The 16,819-nt window shown below is 40.2% G+C and overlaps 2 protein-coding genes across 2 annotated transcripts in view; both read right to left on the bottom strand.

Moving 5' to 3' along the window:
- LOC308668787 (uncharacterized protein) overlaps nucleotides 1-16,819 on the bottom strand; it is a 497,063-nt gene that overhangs the window by 6,222 nt on the left and 474,022 nt on the right. The window lies entirely within an intron of this gene.
- SMOC2 (SPARC related modular calcium binding 2) overlaps nucleotides 1-16,819 on the bottom strand; it is a 151,178-nt gene that overhangs the window by 88,003 nt on the left and 46,356 nt on the right. The gene's annotated exons all lie outside the window — the stretch shown is intronic.

Raw genomic sequence — 16,819 nt, 5'->3', positions numbered from 1 at the left:
GAGGAACATTGTCCATAGGGTCGCGATGGGTCGGACACGACTTCGCAACTAACAACAACAACAATGGATGGGGAAGGAACCACCATCAACTCAACCCTGGCAAGATGAAGTGTCTAAGGGTTGTTGCCCTTCCCCCTAGGCCTAGATGATACTTCATTTTTGATTCTGGATGCTATGGTATTTCCCCAGACACAGCTGGTCTAGAATTTAGGGTCCTCTTGGACTTGTAGCTTCTGATCAAGGAGCAGATAGCAGCTGTGGCGGGGAATGTTGCACAGTTTTGCCTAGTGCAACAGTCCCCAACATTTCCAGCTCTTTACCCTGGCAGCAGCCGTGGGGGAGGGAGAGGGAATGGTTGTGCGTGTGTTCACAAAAATGCAGCTTCACGCGCTCACATGTTCTCCCGCCATTTGTGCAGCTCAGTTCCCAACAGGCCACAGGCCACCACCAAATTGTGGACCAGGGGTTGGTCCAATTATGCCCTTTCCTGGGTCTGGAGACTTTACTCATAGACGTTCACGCCTTGATTACCTCCCATGTGGATTACTGCAACATACACTACCTAAGTTACATGAGCAAACCTAGGGAGCCCCATTACTGTGGGTGCTACTGCTTCTGGACCAGTTAAAGTTTCTGTGTGGTTTTCAAGGGCAGCTAGTCTTTTTTCTGCATTTCAGAGAAGCATGGGCATCATGAAGAGACCCAATTCTTATTTGAAACTGTGTGGTGTGAATAGAGCCCTATGTAAAGCAGCCATGAATGATTCCAGGTTTAAGCTCTACCTGGACAAAATGACTTCCAACTGACCTCTCTTTAGTCAGTGGTGCTCTCAGGACTTGCCTACTATTAAGGCAGCATCAGATGATTTAAGTCTAGTTGACCTGCTAATTTTAACAATAACCTGAAAATAGGGACATCATGGAAAAAATACCTGGCGGCACTATATCCACCATTTGTGATCCAGCTATGGCACTCAGTTCTGCTTGGATCTTTGTGGATGCCTAAAAATACTATGTTGCTTTGATCCTGAAAGAGGCCATGTATTAAATTATAAGATTCCTCCCTGGTGGAAGGAAGACTTTAGTCATTGTCCTTTACTGCATAAGGATTCCTTGCACAAAGAAGGAATCCAAACACCAAGAAAGACATGTGGTGATTTTTCCAAGTAGTTACCTTTATTGTTTCATATTTACAGACAGAAACTTGCCAAACTAAAGCAGCCTCCTACTTACATCCAGCAACTATTAGGGAAGGTTTGTCTTCACCTTCTTTCTGTCACACAAACTATCTGACCAATAAGAATTGCCTCTTACTCCTCTGGAATGCACTCCCTCTTTACTGGGAATCCAGACTACATTCCATCACATCATCCGTGGTTATTTGGTTCTTCTATTTAGGGAAGGAAATACCTCTGAAACAATGGCCCAATGGATAAAATGACATTTAACCTCAGAAGAACCATTTCCAAACCCTAAAGTAATTAAAAGGGAGAAACAAGAGGAACCAGTTCACTCCAAAATACTTGGAAATAATTCAAAACTACTATATTAGACCCTCAGGTGGAAAGAATACTTTATGTAAGATATTACAAAGACAAAGGGATCACCAAGTGCAGTTAACAAACAGGGTCAAACCTGTCATTAAAAAAAAACACCAGATAAGAACATACAGGAACTCTCTCAAAGGAAATGAAAGCAAGTGATAAAAAATTAAAAGCACTTTCAGGAGCACATGAGAAAGATCATTTAGGCAAGTAATAAAGCATTTTTCAAATATATTTGGAATAGGAAACAGACCTCAGAAGTCATTGGACTGCTAGATGATAAGACCATTAAATGTCTCCTAAAAGAAGAAGAAGATAGTAGAAAAGCTGAATGAATTATTTGCTTCTGTCTTCACCGTTAAAGACATAAGACAGATATCTGTGCCTGAGCAGGCTATTTCAGGGGGAATATCTGATGAACTGAAACAAATAGGAGTAACAAGAGTTAAAAGCAAAATGAGAAAGTAAAGCTAAATAAATCCCTGGATTAAGATGGTATCTACTCAAGAAGTCTTAAATAATTCTTAAACATAAGTTAGCAATTTATTTCTTTGAAAATATGCATCTTCTGTTTATCAGCTGCTCCTTGGCACTGGAAAAAAAAAGACTGGATGGTGCCATTTTTTTAAAAAAAAAATCAATGAATAAAAAACAAAACTATAGGCTAATTAACGTAATATCTGTTCCAGCAGAAATGGTCGAAAGTATTATTAAAGGAGGAATAAATTCCAAAAAAATAACGATTCTAGAAAAAGAACCAAAATGGTATTGAAAAAGTAGGTCTTTTCTCATGAGTGTTTGAGGGTGTCTGCAACCACACAAACAAGATGCCCCAATAAATATTGCATGTTTTGACTTTCAAAAAGCCTTTGACAATATCTCTGCTAACATTTCCTGAATTCAGCTGTCATGGGATAACGGGAAAGCCCTCTAATAGGAAAAAAAGAAAAAAAGAATTGGAATAAATTTCTCACACTGGGGAGATTTGTGTGGGTCTTCAAAGGATAATCTTTGGAATGGTGCAATTTTTTTTGTTTTAAAGGGTTTTATTGGTTTTTATAAGGATGGGAAGGAAAAAGGAGGGGTAGGGATTGGGGTTAGAATACAGGGAAGGTTGGGATAGGGATTGGGGTTTCCCCGATAACACTCAATGTTTGGCAAACAGCATATTGTCTGAGTACACACACACACACACACACACACACACACAAGAATATTAGAGTTAATGATTGATAAATATAGTAAATTATAATAAAAATATTAAGTTTTCAATCCATAATATTTTTCTTACTAGAATACATTCAAAAATACATATCACCTTCCTTTCTCTCTAATTCGGTTATCTAGCCATTGATAAAATTTAGTCCAAGTTCTATAGTAAACTGAATCCCTTCATCCAGTGCGCTCCCACAGGGAGGGTCTTCTCAGGGTGCCGCCGGTAAAAGATTGCCGGCGGGTAACGCCCAGGGGGAGTGCCTTCTCAGTGGGTGCGCCTGCCCTCTGGAACCAGCTGCCCGTGGAGCTGAGGACTGTCCCCGACCTCCGTTCATTCAGCCGGGACCTGAAGACCTGGCTCTTCGAGCTCTCTGGCCCAGGCTGAGAATTTTAATTTTAATTTTAATTTTAATTTTAATTTTAATTGGGGGTTTTTACTCTCTCAGAGACTGTTATAATCTTTTAATTGTTTTTAATTTTTATGTTTCTTGTTTTAATTCCCTGTAAACCGCCCTGAGTCCTTCGGGAAAGGGCGGTATACAAATCCAATAAAATAAAATAATAATAATAATAATAATAATAATAATAATAATAATAATAATAATAATAATAATAATAATAATAATAATAATAATAATAGGGACTTCCGGTGGCGGCGCGGCGCCGAAGATAGCCGTTTCGGGCTGTCCGCTTCGCAGCTGAGTTTTTCCACCTAAAACAGCGCCGATCAGCTGTTCAGGTGGAATTGAAGCCCCCTCCTCGGGAGAAGAGGAGGGGGTGAGGCCCCAGGTAGGGGTTGAGTTCTCCGGGGCCGCCTGAGCTGAAAGCTGGGGCGGCTGAAGGATTGAGCTCCCCCGTAGCCTGGGTTGCTCCGAGCTGCTTAGCGTCTCTGTTCCGGGATTTTTGGAGCAGAGCCAGGCGTTTGCGACCACCCCTGCCAGAAGGAAAGACTTTGGAGTAAAAAGGAGCAGGCAGAGCGGTACAGGAGGTTAAGGTGAAGAGGACTTTTATTCTTACTCCCTAGTTCAATTGACTTTATAAACTTTAAGTGAAAGTGCGCAACAAGTGAAAGTGAGGAAAGATGGCGGCTAAATCTTCCTCTAAAGTTCTTCGGAGTGCGGGAACTTCCCCGGTGCAACAGACATCGTTGCAAGCTTTGCTTCCTCCTGCACCTCCTGTGGCATTGACGCTTAAGGACTTACAAGATGCCTTTGCAAAGCAATCGCAGGTAATGTCAGAAATGCTGGGTGATAAGATGGCAAAGTTGGAGGAGAAATTGGAGAAATTGGAGGAGAGGATGGAAGAGAAGTTTAACGTAATGGAGGAGAGGATGGAAGAGAAGTTTAGTGCAATGAGGGTAGACATTTTGTCTACAGTGGAAAGCGTGGCTGAATGTGTGCAACGTTTGGACGAAAAAGTGGAGGATCTTAGTCAAAAGAACTCTATATTAGAAGTAAAGGTACTGGAGAATGAAAATTTAAGGGATAAAATGGACGGAGAATTGAGTCTTGTCCAGTTCCATCAGATGCAGTATGCTATTAGAATCAGGGGCTTAAAAGAGAATCCTAAAGAAGACCTAAAGCAGTTGATTTCTGAGGCTCTGGAAGCAGTATTGGGCCAGCCAGCATCTGAGATAGAGGGATGTATGGATAAAGTTTTTCGTGTAAATTCATGGATTGCAAGGCAGAGGAAGCTACCTAGAGATGTGGTGGTTTATTTTACAAAGAGAGCAACTAGAGATGAAGTTATTCAAGCTGCTTATGATACTAAAGTTGTGGTTGCCGAGCAAGAAGTTCTGGTTCTAAAAGAGATTCCTCCAAAGATTTTAAGGAGAAGGAAAGATTTTGCATTTCTTGTACAGGAACTTAAGCAACGTGATATTAAGTTCAGATGGGAGATTCCAGTCGGATTGGTGGTGATGCACGAAGGTAAAAGATATCGTCTGGTTACTGTGACTCAGGCGCGTGACTTCTACAGCAATGTTTTAAAAGCAACCCCTCTATCACTCTTGGAAGCTGCAAAGAGATCTGGAGAGGGGAAACCTCAAGAGGCTGAAGGTGGACAGACAGAGGAGAATGGTGCTGGAGGGGATCAAATTATAGCTTCATCGGCTGCTGCTGGAGAGCAGAGGTTGACGCGTGCCGCTTTAAAACGAGCAAGACAAGTACAAGAGCAAGACCAGCAGAAGTTTATGGAACTTTCAAAGCGTACTTATAGTGAAGCTGTGGGAGGAGCGCGGCCCAAAGAAAATACAGGGGCTATTGAAGATGTGCTCCAAAAGCTTCGGGGCGCCACGCATGGTGACTAAATTTCTAACTTGGAATGTTAATGGACTAAACTCACCACAGAAGAGAAAGAAAGTTTTTCAATATTTAAAACAATTTAAGATTGATGTTATATGTTTGCAAGAAACGCATATTAGGGTTATGGACCAAAAGTATTTATCGAACTCAAGGTTGGGCACGCAATTTGTTGCTTCTGCGATGAATAAGAAAAATGGAGTGGTTGTCTACGTTAAAAGTACTCTAACAGCGGAATTAATTGAAGCAGATAAGCAAGGAAGATATGTTATGATAGATTTGTTGTTAGAAGGTAAAAAAACGCTTCTAGTTGGACTGTATGCTCCTAATCAACAACAAGCTGATTTTTTTAGTTCACTTCATACAAAGCTTACTCAATTGGATTACAAATCGTTTATTTTTATGGGGGACTGGAATGGTGTTTTGGATGCACAGATGGATAAGGCTGGTTCTTTTAAGCGTTTTCCGAGTCATGCCAGATTGCCTAAATCTTTTTTTGAAATGAAGGATGATTTGGAACTGCGAGATATCTGGCGTGACACAGACTTATATGAAAAGGATTATACTTTTTTTTCTGACAGACATCAATCTTTTTCCAGGATTGATTTTATTTTGCTGACTAATGATTTTTTTTCTAGGATTAAGAAGGTAAAGATCTGTGCAAGAACTATTTTGGACCATAGTCCAGTTTGGTTAGAGATTAATAAGGACAATAGAGACAGGCGCTCGTGGTGCGTAAATGAGAATTTGTTTAGAAATCAGAGAAATGTGGAAGAATGTAAACAGCGGATGAAGGATTTTTTTGAAATTAATATGAATAAGGATACCTCTATGGACATGGTTTGGGATGCTAGCAAGGCCTACATGAGAGGGGTGTTGATATATATGAATAATAAATACAGACGTACTTTGGAAGCCAGAAGGAAAGAATTGGAGAATGAAATTAGGGAAAAAGAAAAGGCCTTAATTTTGAACCCATTGGATGTGAAGACTAAGGAGGTTATTAAGCTATTAAGAGGACAATTTGATAAATTGATGGCTGATCAAGTGGCAACCAACTTGCGGTTTGCCAGGCATAATACTTTTTGCAATGCTAACAAGCCAGGCAGATGGCTAGCTTACAGACTAAGGAAAAAGCAAAGGGCTTCTAATATAGATAAAATTGAACATAAGGGAAAGGTTGTGTTTCAACAGGATCTTATTAAGGAAGCCTTTGTGGATTTTTATTCTAAATTATATGCTAAGGAGAAGATTAATGAAAAAGACATTGATGTATATTTGGAGAATGCTAGCATCCCAGTTCTTACGCAAGCACAAAAAGAGGAGATTAATCAACTGATAACAGAAGAAGAAATTTTAATAGCAATTAAGGAATTGAAGATGGATAAGGCGCCAGGTACGGATGGTTTGACTGCGGTTTACTACAAAAATTTACAAATGGAGTTGATAAAGCCGTTAAAGGAACTGTTTCAGACAATTCAGAGGGGGGGGGGAAAGGTGTCTCCATCTTGGAGAACTGCTTTTATCTCTTTGATTCCGAAGGAAGATCAAGATGCTACTCAAGTAAAAAACTATAGACCGATATCACTTTTAAATACAGATTATAAAATATTTGCTAAGGTGTTGGCTAACAGATTGATGAGGGTTCTGCAACAGGTGATTCATGGGGATCAAACCGGGTTTATTAGTGGTAGGCAAATGAAAAATAATGTGAGGCATATAGTTGATGTGTTAGAGTTTTTGGAAAGGAACAACCAGATTTCTGCGGCGCTAATTTTTTTAGATGCTGAAAAAGCTTTTGATCAGTTGAATTGGCAATTTCTGATGAAAGTTTTAGATAAAATGAATTTTGGGGATAAATTTTTGCAACCAATTAGGGCATTATATCAAAAACAAACTGCCCGAATAATAGTTAACAATAGTTTGACTGAAGCATGTAATATCGAGAAGGGCACAAGGCAAGGGTGTCCGTTATCGCCTTTACTATTTGTGTTAACATTGGAGATATTACTAGTTAAAATACGGAATTCAGAAAGAATTAAGGGTATACAAATTAGAGATCAGGATTATAGATTGAGGGCGTTTGCAGACGATCTGGTTGTTACAGTGACCCAGCCAGAAAACTCTGTTGTGGACCTGATGGAGATAATAATGCAATATGGGAGGGTTTCTGGATTTAAAGTTAATGCACAAAAAACTAAAATTCTGGCCAAAAATATGACAGTATCGCAAAAGGCTCTTTTAGAAGGATTAACTGGATTTGAGATTGCTAAAAGGGTCAAATATTTGGGGGTGTTTTTGTCACCCTCTAATACTAAGTTATATAAAAATAACTATGAAAAATTATGGGGAAAAATTCAAAAAGAAATGGAGAGTTGGGAAAAATTGCAATTGTCTTTGCTGGGAAGAATCGCAGCAGTGAAAATGAATGTCCTGCCTAAATTTTTATTCCTATTTCAAATGATACCGGTTCTTAAGAAAGATTCTAATTTGGAAGAATGGCAACGGGGTATCAATAAATTTGTTTGGGCAGGGAAAAGGCCACGTGTTAAATTTAAGATTATGCAGGATACTCGTGAAAGAGGTGGTCTTAAAATGCCCAATCTTAAATTATATTATGAAGCTGCTGCGTTAGCAGGAATAAGTGATTGGATTAATTTGACACAAGAGAGATTATTAAATCTTGAGGGCCATGACTTGTTATTTGGCTGGCATGCATATTTGTTGTATGATAAGAAGGTAGATAATGTGTTTAAAGTGCATATTTTAAGACAGGCATTGTTGAGAGTTTGGAAGAAGTATAGACATAAGTTAGATTACAAGATGCCGTTGTGGGCAATCCCAAAGCACGCAATAGAAAACATAAATGTTGGCTTCAAACATGATGTGACTACGTATAAGGAGATTTTAAGCTTGGAAAGAAATGTCTGGTGTTTGAAGCCGTACAACCTCTTGCGAGATGAGAAGATTGTTCAAACTTGGTTTCAATATACTCAGTTACGGGCCAGGTGGAAAGAAGATCAGAAAATTGGTTTTGCAATGACTGATGAAAATTTGATAAAGCAAATTAGAAATCAGGGTCCAGCACATATCAAACGGATATATCTTGCATTGATAGAAATTGACTCAGAAACAGAACTTGTTAAAGATTGTATGATAAAATGGGCCCAGAATATCCAAGAAGTTATTACAATGGACACGTGGGAAAAGATCTGGGGGAGGAATGTAAAATTCACACAAGCTCAAAATCTAAGAGAGAACTTTTATAAAATGTTTTATAGATGGCATTTAGATCCTAAAAAGCTTGCAAGTATGTATCCGAATTATCAGCCAAAATGCTGGAGGTGTGGTGGCAAAGATGCAACATATTTTCACATATGGTGGACCTGCAAAAAGGTCAAGGCTTTTTGGATAAAAATTTGGTGGAATATGCAGAAGATCTTCAAGCAAAGGATAAAGTTTTGTCCGCAATTCTTTTTGTTGGGTATAATTGTAGATGCTACTGTTGTGGACACTAAGTTGATGTTGAATTTAATTACAGCAGCAAGACTTTTAATAGGTCAATATTGGAAGAAGGAGGAACTGCCGACTATAGAAGAATGGACTTTAAAGGTTTCTGACCTGGCAGAAATGACAAAGATCTCGGCTTATTTGAAAGATTATTCGCAAGAACGTTATATTATGGAGTGGAAAAAATGGATTGAATATATCCAGAACAAATATGGGACTAAAAAGTTTCATTTAGCATTTGAATAAGTCTTCCTTTCTATTTTCTTTTTTTTCTATATGAAATATTAGTATTGCTTGTAGTTATCTTATATGAGCTAGAGAGTGATAGATTTAAGAATTTATTATTGGTAGCAAATGGATGCTTATGATTGTTTTTTTTTGTTTTTATACCCTGTACTTAGCTCTGGGAAGTCGGGGGGGAGGGGGGAAAGGGGGGGAGGGGTAGGGAGGGATAGGTAGGGGAGGGGGAGGGGGGGATTGTTAAAGATAAAATGTATTTTAAAACTTTTCAATAAAATAATAATAATAATAATAATAATAATAATAATAATAATAATAATAATAATAATAATAATAATAATAATAAAGTTGGAAGGGACCTTGGAGGTCATCTAGTCCAACCCCCTGCTCAGGCAGGAAACCTTATACCATTTCAGGCAAATGGCTGTCCAGTCTCTTCTTAAAAACCTCCAGTGTTGGAGCATTCACCACCTCTGGAGGCAGGTTGTTCCACTGGTTAATTGTTCTAACTGTCAGGAAGTTTCTCCTTAGTTCTCTTTCTCATTAATCTCTAAAGTTAATCTATCCATTTCTGCACAATCTAGTATTTTCTTTATTAATACTTCTTCAGTCAGTAAATTTTCATTTTTCCAATATTGGGCATAGATAATTCTCACTGCTGTTAATACATGTAATATTAAATAACCGCTCTCCTTGTTATAGTTGGAATGGTGCTTTTTAACTTGTATATAAGTTATCTGCAGTTACAGGTGATGAATAAAGTGGTGGTGCTGATTATAACAAATTGTTTGAGCTGTCTCTGCAAAGAAGCTGAAGAAACAGTAGACCACCTAATTTGCTGTTGCAAGACAATCACACAGACAGATTGCAAACTACAGCATGACAAAGTAGCAACAATGGTACAGTGGAATATTTGTAAGAAATGCCATTTATCTGCAAGCAAGATTGGGTGGGATCACAAAATAGGCAAAGTAATAAAAAATGAAGAAGCTAAAGTGCTCTGGGATTTTAGAATTCAGACAAACAAGCACTTGCCACCTAACACTCCAGACTTAACAACTGTCGGTAAAAAAGACCAAAAAAAAAGTCTGGATAGTAAACACTGCAATGCGTAGGAGACAGCAGAAGAGAAGAGAAAGAACTGAAGAAAATCATAAACTACAAGACCTGCATACAGGGGGGAAAAATCAAATTTGGAAAATAATAATGATAGTACCACTAGTCATTGGTGCCTTGGGTGCAAAATCCCAAAACATCTGGAGTACCACTCGAACACCATCGGCATTGACTAAGTCAGCATCAGTCAACTGCAATGGACAGCTTTACTTGGAACAACTTACATCCTGCAAGGGTTAGTTTTAGCACCATAAAACAACATCTGCGTCTCCCAGGTCCTTGGGGAGGGCTCGGCAGATTGATAAATATATGCCAATTCCAGTCTAAATATCTGGCTGACTATATGGCCAACCATACTAAATGTATATTTTCTGGAATCTGTATCCTCCTTCTGATGAGGACTTTATCCTCTCTCATGTCCCAGCCACTCTGCTAAGCTACCGAAAACTAAAGAAAGCCAGAATAGTCTCTTCCTTGTGAGTAAGCAAAGAAAGACTTTTCTTTTAAAGAGTTGATCTGATAGGATACAAAATATGCTTTCCAGGGCAGAGGGGCTGGGAGTTCCAAAAATATAGATTATAAAAGTAGGATGTAGGGACTTCTGCTTGAGGTACCATAGGGCCCAATCAACTATGCAAGCCCATGTTCCATTAGATCCATAAAAGCCATTGAACTGCAAAATGAAAAAAGCTGATAACAATTATTAACAAATTATGCTCCAAAGTCTAATCCCTTCTGCAATATACAGTATATATCCTTGAAAAATTAAAGTTTACTTGATATAATTTAGGAATTTGCTAATTGTGTAGAAAGGCTGAACTGGATTCTTGCTATTTCCATTTATTGGAAAGGAGAAGGAGCTACAGACAATATTAATGTTGCTGCCTTGACCGCTCAGCAGAAAAAGAAATCTGTTTTATCTCCATTAGACACATCTGTTATAAATATTGCCCACAATCAAGGCACGACCCAGTAAGCTGGCTGGTTGCAGATGGATGATTTGAAGATGCTGAGGTGTAAGATGAAGAGATGGCCCTCAGGGACTGAAATATTTCATCTCAATTCATTGCTAACATCTGAGGGACTCGGTCAGCAGATGGGGTCGGGGGAAAATGCCTTGTGATTTTCTATGTAGAAGAATATCTCACACACATCCACACTCTCTCAAGAATTCTCATCCTCATGGAAGCCTTCGCATGAGGTGTTGGCATAGACAAATAGCTACTGATGCCTTCAACACTGTGTCACTCCAATCACCATCATTAAGGAGAAGCAACAGTAATTCACCTCACCACACAGCACATACCACTGGCAGGCAGCCTTGAGGGCTGAGCTAAACCAGCACGCTCATCATTGGTCATGATTAATTGCCAAACCGAATTCAATGGGCCTGATCGTGAGCAGGCTGAACACAAATTCCATCCAGAATCCCAGAGAAAGCAAATTTGATATTATTATTTTATTTTATTTTATTTTATTTGGGGTGGGGGGGGTGAAGGGAGGCAGCCAAAAGGAATTCCAGGAGCTATTCTGTCCCTAGCCAGAGGAAAATCTGTGGGGTGGATGATTTGTGTTCTGTTTAGTTAATGCTGTTTTTTGAGGTGGCTGAAAGACCCCTTCTACATTTCTTTTTAATGTTTATAAAGCCTGTCACATTTACAGCAGCTGCTTGAAGAATACTTTATTCTTAGAATATATGAGAACTTATTTCCAATTTCTCTTTGTGAAGTGTAGTTTTCTTTACTGTTTGAGGGCCAGTGCTTGCCTGTGCCATTATTGCTAATTTTGATTATATGTCTTGATAACACTTGGAAGCCTTCTTGTTCGCCCTTATCTCTTTCTCTGATAAAGTTCAGTGAGGTGAATTTCTTCATGGTGTCTTCTCCATGAAAGAGTAGGAAGTTGAGGAGACTACAGAGTACTGATCTCTACAATGATAAACACATGCCTTATTCTTTTTGTTTCTTGCAAAATACAAGATTTATTTTTTAACCATGTAAATTTATCTAATTCAAATTCTAAATTCTAGCACTTTTGCTCATTTCATAACCAGTGCATCAGGGAGCACAGATTTTATCCACTACAAAAAGATTTCCTTCACTTTTATCATATAAGAAAGACCTTCAATTGGTGAAAATGTGCTGCAATCTTTGAGGTTCTGAAACAGCTAACGCGCCTGGAAAATAAATGCATGTTTGAGTGGTCTCCAATAAGTTTCAAGTAACAGAGCTTTCAAAACTTAAGGTTATTAAAGTTACCAAAATCTGGAAAAATAATAGGAAAGGAATTATTAATAACACCAGAGAATTGAAGGAAAAAAAGAGTATTGGAAGAATATCTGAAGGACAGTGAAGAAGAGAAAGAAAGAAAGAATATGGAGACACCAAACCAGCATACAAGAAGGACCAAATGAAGAACAGAAAAAGAGGCAAAGGATTACATGGTTAGCACACACACGCATACACATAACGACAACAAGAAGAGTTAAGCAGATAACAAACAGACTTAACAATGGCTAAGAGAAAAGCTGAAGAAAGAGACAGAGAAGGTAATTCTGGCTGCACAAGACCAAGCTTTAAGAACAAATGCAAGATTTGAGGATGAGAGTCCAAAATCCAGTGCAGAAAACAAGCTATCCAAAGAGCTTTCCCCAGATAAGATGATTGCTGAATCCAATTAACAGGCCACACATCTAGTAAGAACAAACACAAAGTTCAGATGCCTTTTAAAAATGGACCTTTGAGATAACCATGATCTGGATGACTGAGAATCTCCATAGACATTTAGCAGGAAAGAAAGAGAATAGAGAGATAAGTATTAACCTGACCACTAGTTTACTGTATTTTCCGGCGTATAAGACGACTGGGCGTATAAGACGACCCCCCAACTTTTGAGATGATTTTCAAGATTTTTCGTCTTATACGCCGGAAAATCAGCGATCCCAGGAAGGCACACCCTCCCCTCTCACTGTGGAGGAAGCAGGGCAGGCTGGCGTCTGGCAGGAGCCGGCAGGGCAGTCCTGCCCACGCGCGCGCTCCCCGGCTCCTAAGGAGTACTTCTTAGCAGCCGGGGAGTGCGCGCATGTGCAGGACTGCCCTACCGGCTCCCGCCCGATGCCGGACGGCTCCTCCGATGCTTCCTCAAGAGGGAAGAGCGTGAGGCTCCTGCCATGGCTCTCCGAGGACTCCTTAGGAGCCAGGGAGCGTGCACGTGCGCAGGACTGCCATGCCAGCTCCCGCCAGACGCCAGCCTGCCCTGCTTCCTCCACAGTGAGAGGGGAGGGCGTGCCTTCCCGGGCTTGCTGACTTGCAGCCAAGCCGGAGCCGAAAGGGGCTTTTCCTTCCACCCACCCTTTGGAATAGACTCAAGAGCTCCCGGGGTCTGGCGTTTGCAAGGGTGAGGGGAAGGGGCTGAGAGGCTCTTGGGGGTGGGAAGGGAGAGTCACGTTGGAGGGGGGACTGGACTAAGGAGGCTTGAAGTTGCTTTGCAAGAACAGGGGCGCTCGATTGATTTATGTACTATTTTCCGGCGTATAAGACGACTGGGCGTATAAGACGACCCCCCAACTTTTGAGATGATTTTCATGGGTTAAAAAGTCATCTTATATGCCGGAAAATACGGTAGTTATTAATATGACTTAAAGGGAAGAAATAAGGACAATTTTAAAGGCAAAGTTCTCCTTTGACATTTTCATAGCTAACTGATACTTAGATGCTGAGCCTGTTATGTGCAGTATGTTCACAGAGCAGGTTACATGCTGTAATAGATGTGTGACTCCAGAACACTCCCATATCATGTAGTCAGAACTGTGCTAGACTTAACACATCCACCAAACTCCATAAAGAGATGAAAAATTTGATCCATCACTAGAACTACAGACTAAAAGAAAAGAAAAAAAGTAAGGAAAAGGAAGTGTTTTATACTATGGTCCCTGAACACACACACACACACACACACACACACACACACACTGGATTTACAATGCAACTATTCATATTGATTTCAGCATTGCTCTATAAGGGACAATCCTAAAAGTTCTTTATGGTCAAAAGTAATCCTTTTCCAACTCATTACTATCCAGAGGTGCTGGATCTCAACTCTTATAATCTCACAAAAATATACTGTAGCTAAGAAAATGGGCACCAGGTTGGGCAAAGCTGTTCTGTGGTTGTTAAAAGATCTTTGTATTATCACAGAAAAAAAACACAGGAGTTTGGATTTCAAAGCTCAGTGAGGATTTTTATCGTTGCTGAGCATAGACAAAGGTAGAGCCATTTAGACAATTAAAAAAAAGCATTCCAGAATGCTTTATTTAACCCAGTACAAGGATGAGACAGAATGTCTCTTTAAAGAATTCTTGGTGCTTTGAAGGTTTTTTGAAGCTAAGAGAAATAAGGAATGCACAATGCACAAAACTGTCTCTCAAAGATGTCTCTCTCTCTCTCTCTCTCTCTCTCTCTCTCTCTCTCTCTCTCTCTCTCTCTCTCTCTCTCTCTCTCTCTCTCTCTCTCTCTCTCTCTCTCTCTCTCTCTCTCTCTCACACACACACACACACACACACACACACACACACACACAAACACACTTTCTTTCTATGTAAATGAAGGTAAATCTCTGTGATCACTGGTATTTATGTATCAAGAAGGATGGTATTGTGCTGAGAATCAAACCCTGCAGTTAAGCTGGAAAGCTTCTCAACTTTTTGCTTGGGCAAACAATACAAAACTCTGAGTAGTTCAGCTACTATTAGCCAAAGTATCCATCAGATTAACCAAAACCAAAGCACAATCAAGAATATCTGGATACAAAGATAAATAATCAACAAAAATGTATATAGGATTTGATAGATGTACTACATATTTTTTCCAATATGTAAATAAGTTATTTAGAAATATTTCAGTTCTGGTTGCTTCTGTTCCAGCCTTTTTCACTATTCTTTGTTTAAACACTCTTTATGGAGAATTAAGTTGGTAATTACAGTGTTGTCCAAGCATTACAAACAGACCAGTATTTTTTACATCCTATTCCTTCAGACCCTATTTTGTGCCACAGGCAGTCCTTGCTTAGCAAGGATAATTGGGACCAGAACTTCCCTTGCTAAATAATGCTGTGGTAAATTGGGACATCGTGTAACTGTATCGCTTCATTGCTGCTATTAAGTGAGGATTGGGGGTTGTTCAGCACAACTTCCTTGCAGCTTCTTACAGACAAAGTCTGTAGGGAAGTCAGCAGGAAGTTGCAAACTCCAGGAGGCTTGTAAGTAGGTTGGCAGGCAGGAACTGACTGCTGCTGGGTGAGGTAGGGTACACAAACAGTTTTGAAGCTGGGGGTGGCTGCTGCCAAATACAGGTTATGCGTAGTCAGCCAGTGAGGTGTGTCACCAGAGCTGCAGGGCCAAGAGTGGCTGCTGTTGAGTAGGAGAGACTTATCAGAAAGACTTTTGACCTTCTCTGCCAGCTTCCCCATTGACTTGACTCCAGGGAAAGGTTGAAGGCAAACGAGGTCCAGGCAGAAGAAGAACATCATGGCTTCAAAATCTAAGGGACTGGTTTGGACAAAACTCAGCAGCACTTTTTCGTGCAGTGGCTGATAAAAACAGGATCGCCAACTTGATCGCCAATGTCTGATGACGGATATGGCACAAAGAGAAGAAGAGTGGGAAGCTGTCAACTTGTGGCAATTGTGTGATGGCAGGGCACTGAAACCATTGTAAGTGGTGATTGCAAAGCATCAGATTTCAGTCATGTGACAATGGGGATGCAAGAGCTGGAACTTTGAACAGTCACTGAATGAGTATTCAATGAGCAAAGATTACCTTTATTTGAGTGGTAAACTGAAAAAAACATAACTGCAGAACCAATCTATCCAAATAGAAATACTGAAGGTTTTTAGGTCCGTGTGTGTTTCGTTAACAGTTTCCTGTTGTCAAATCCCACCTATTTTAATGCTCTTTCTTGATTATGTACAGCATCAGCTTTTGATTACATGGATGAAGCAATACTTTAATTTGCTGTTTTCATCTTGCATTTATATTTTTAAGACCAGAACATAATACAGTTAAGACTAGAGACTCTTTACCACTATTTCCACTACTTGCTACAAACAGTAGACAATACATTATGATAGACCTGCAAACACAGCGCTCTCAAACAATACTGAATTAATGCTTCCTTAATTGGATTCTTATTTATTCATAAACATCACAGAAAAAACTTCATTGGGGAATGAAGAATTCATTGCTGGTTTCTGCTTGTGCTATAGTGCAGGGCTTTTCAACCAGTGGTACGGGTACCACCTGTGGTACATTGGCACCTGGCAGGTGGTACGCAACCATCCTAGAAAAGTGGTAGAAAGGGAGGGGAATGAGCTGAACCAGTGGCAGCACCGCACAAGCCTGAGCAAGAGACGGCTGGAGCTGCAGGGCTGTCAGGGCTGAGCAGAAGTGCCAGGATCAGCGCCAGGCTCCAGCTGGAGCTCGGCACAGATCCTGGCGCTTCTGCTGAAGCCAGAAGAAGCACCAATCAGCTGGAATGTTGCAGCATCTCCAGGGTCTTGTGATTTACATTCAGATGCTTGGCAACTGATTCATATTTATGATGGTCACAGTGTCCCAGGGTCATGTGAAGTGACCAAAACCTGCTGCAACCACCCAGCAGATGGAGGGAATAAAAACCAAACACCACCCACCCCACCCCCACTGCCAATCCTCAACAGAAATGCACACAACAATAAAAACCTTGGACAGGAGGAAGAGCGCCACCGGGCAGGCAGGCCGGTGTCTTGCTCAGCAGTGGCTTGGGGGCCATTTTTTTCAGTGCCATTGTAACTTCAAACAGTCACAAAGCGAACTGTTGTAAGTTGAGGACTACCTGTACTTCATCACTTTTTTCCCTTT

The sequence above is a fragment of the Vipera berus genome (assembly GCF_964194415.1).
Source record: "Vipera berus genome assembly, chromosome: 1".
NCBI classification, from domain to species: Eukaryota; Metazoa; Chordata; class Lepidosauria; order Squamata; family Viperidae; genus Vipera; species Vipera berus.
Note: the sequence above shows the minus strand (reverse complement) of the source record. Positions and strands in the feature narration are given on the sequence as shown.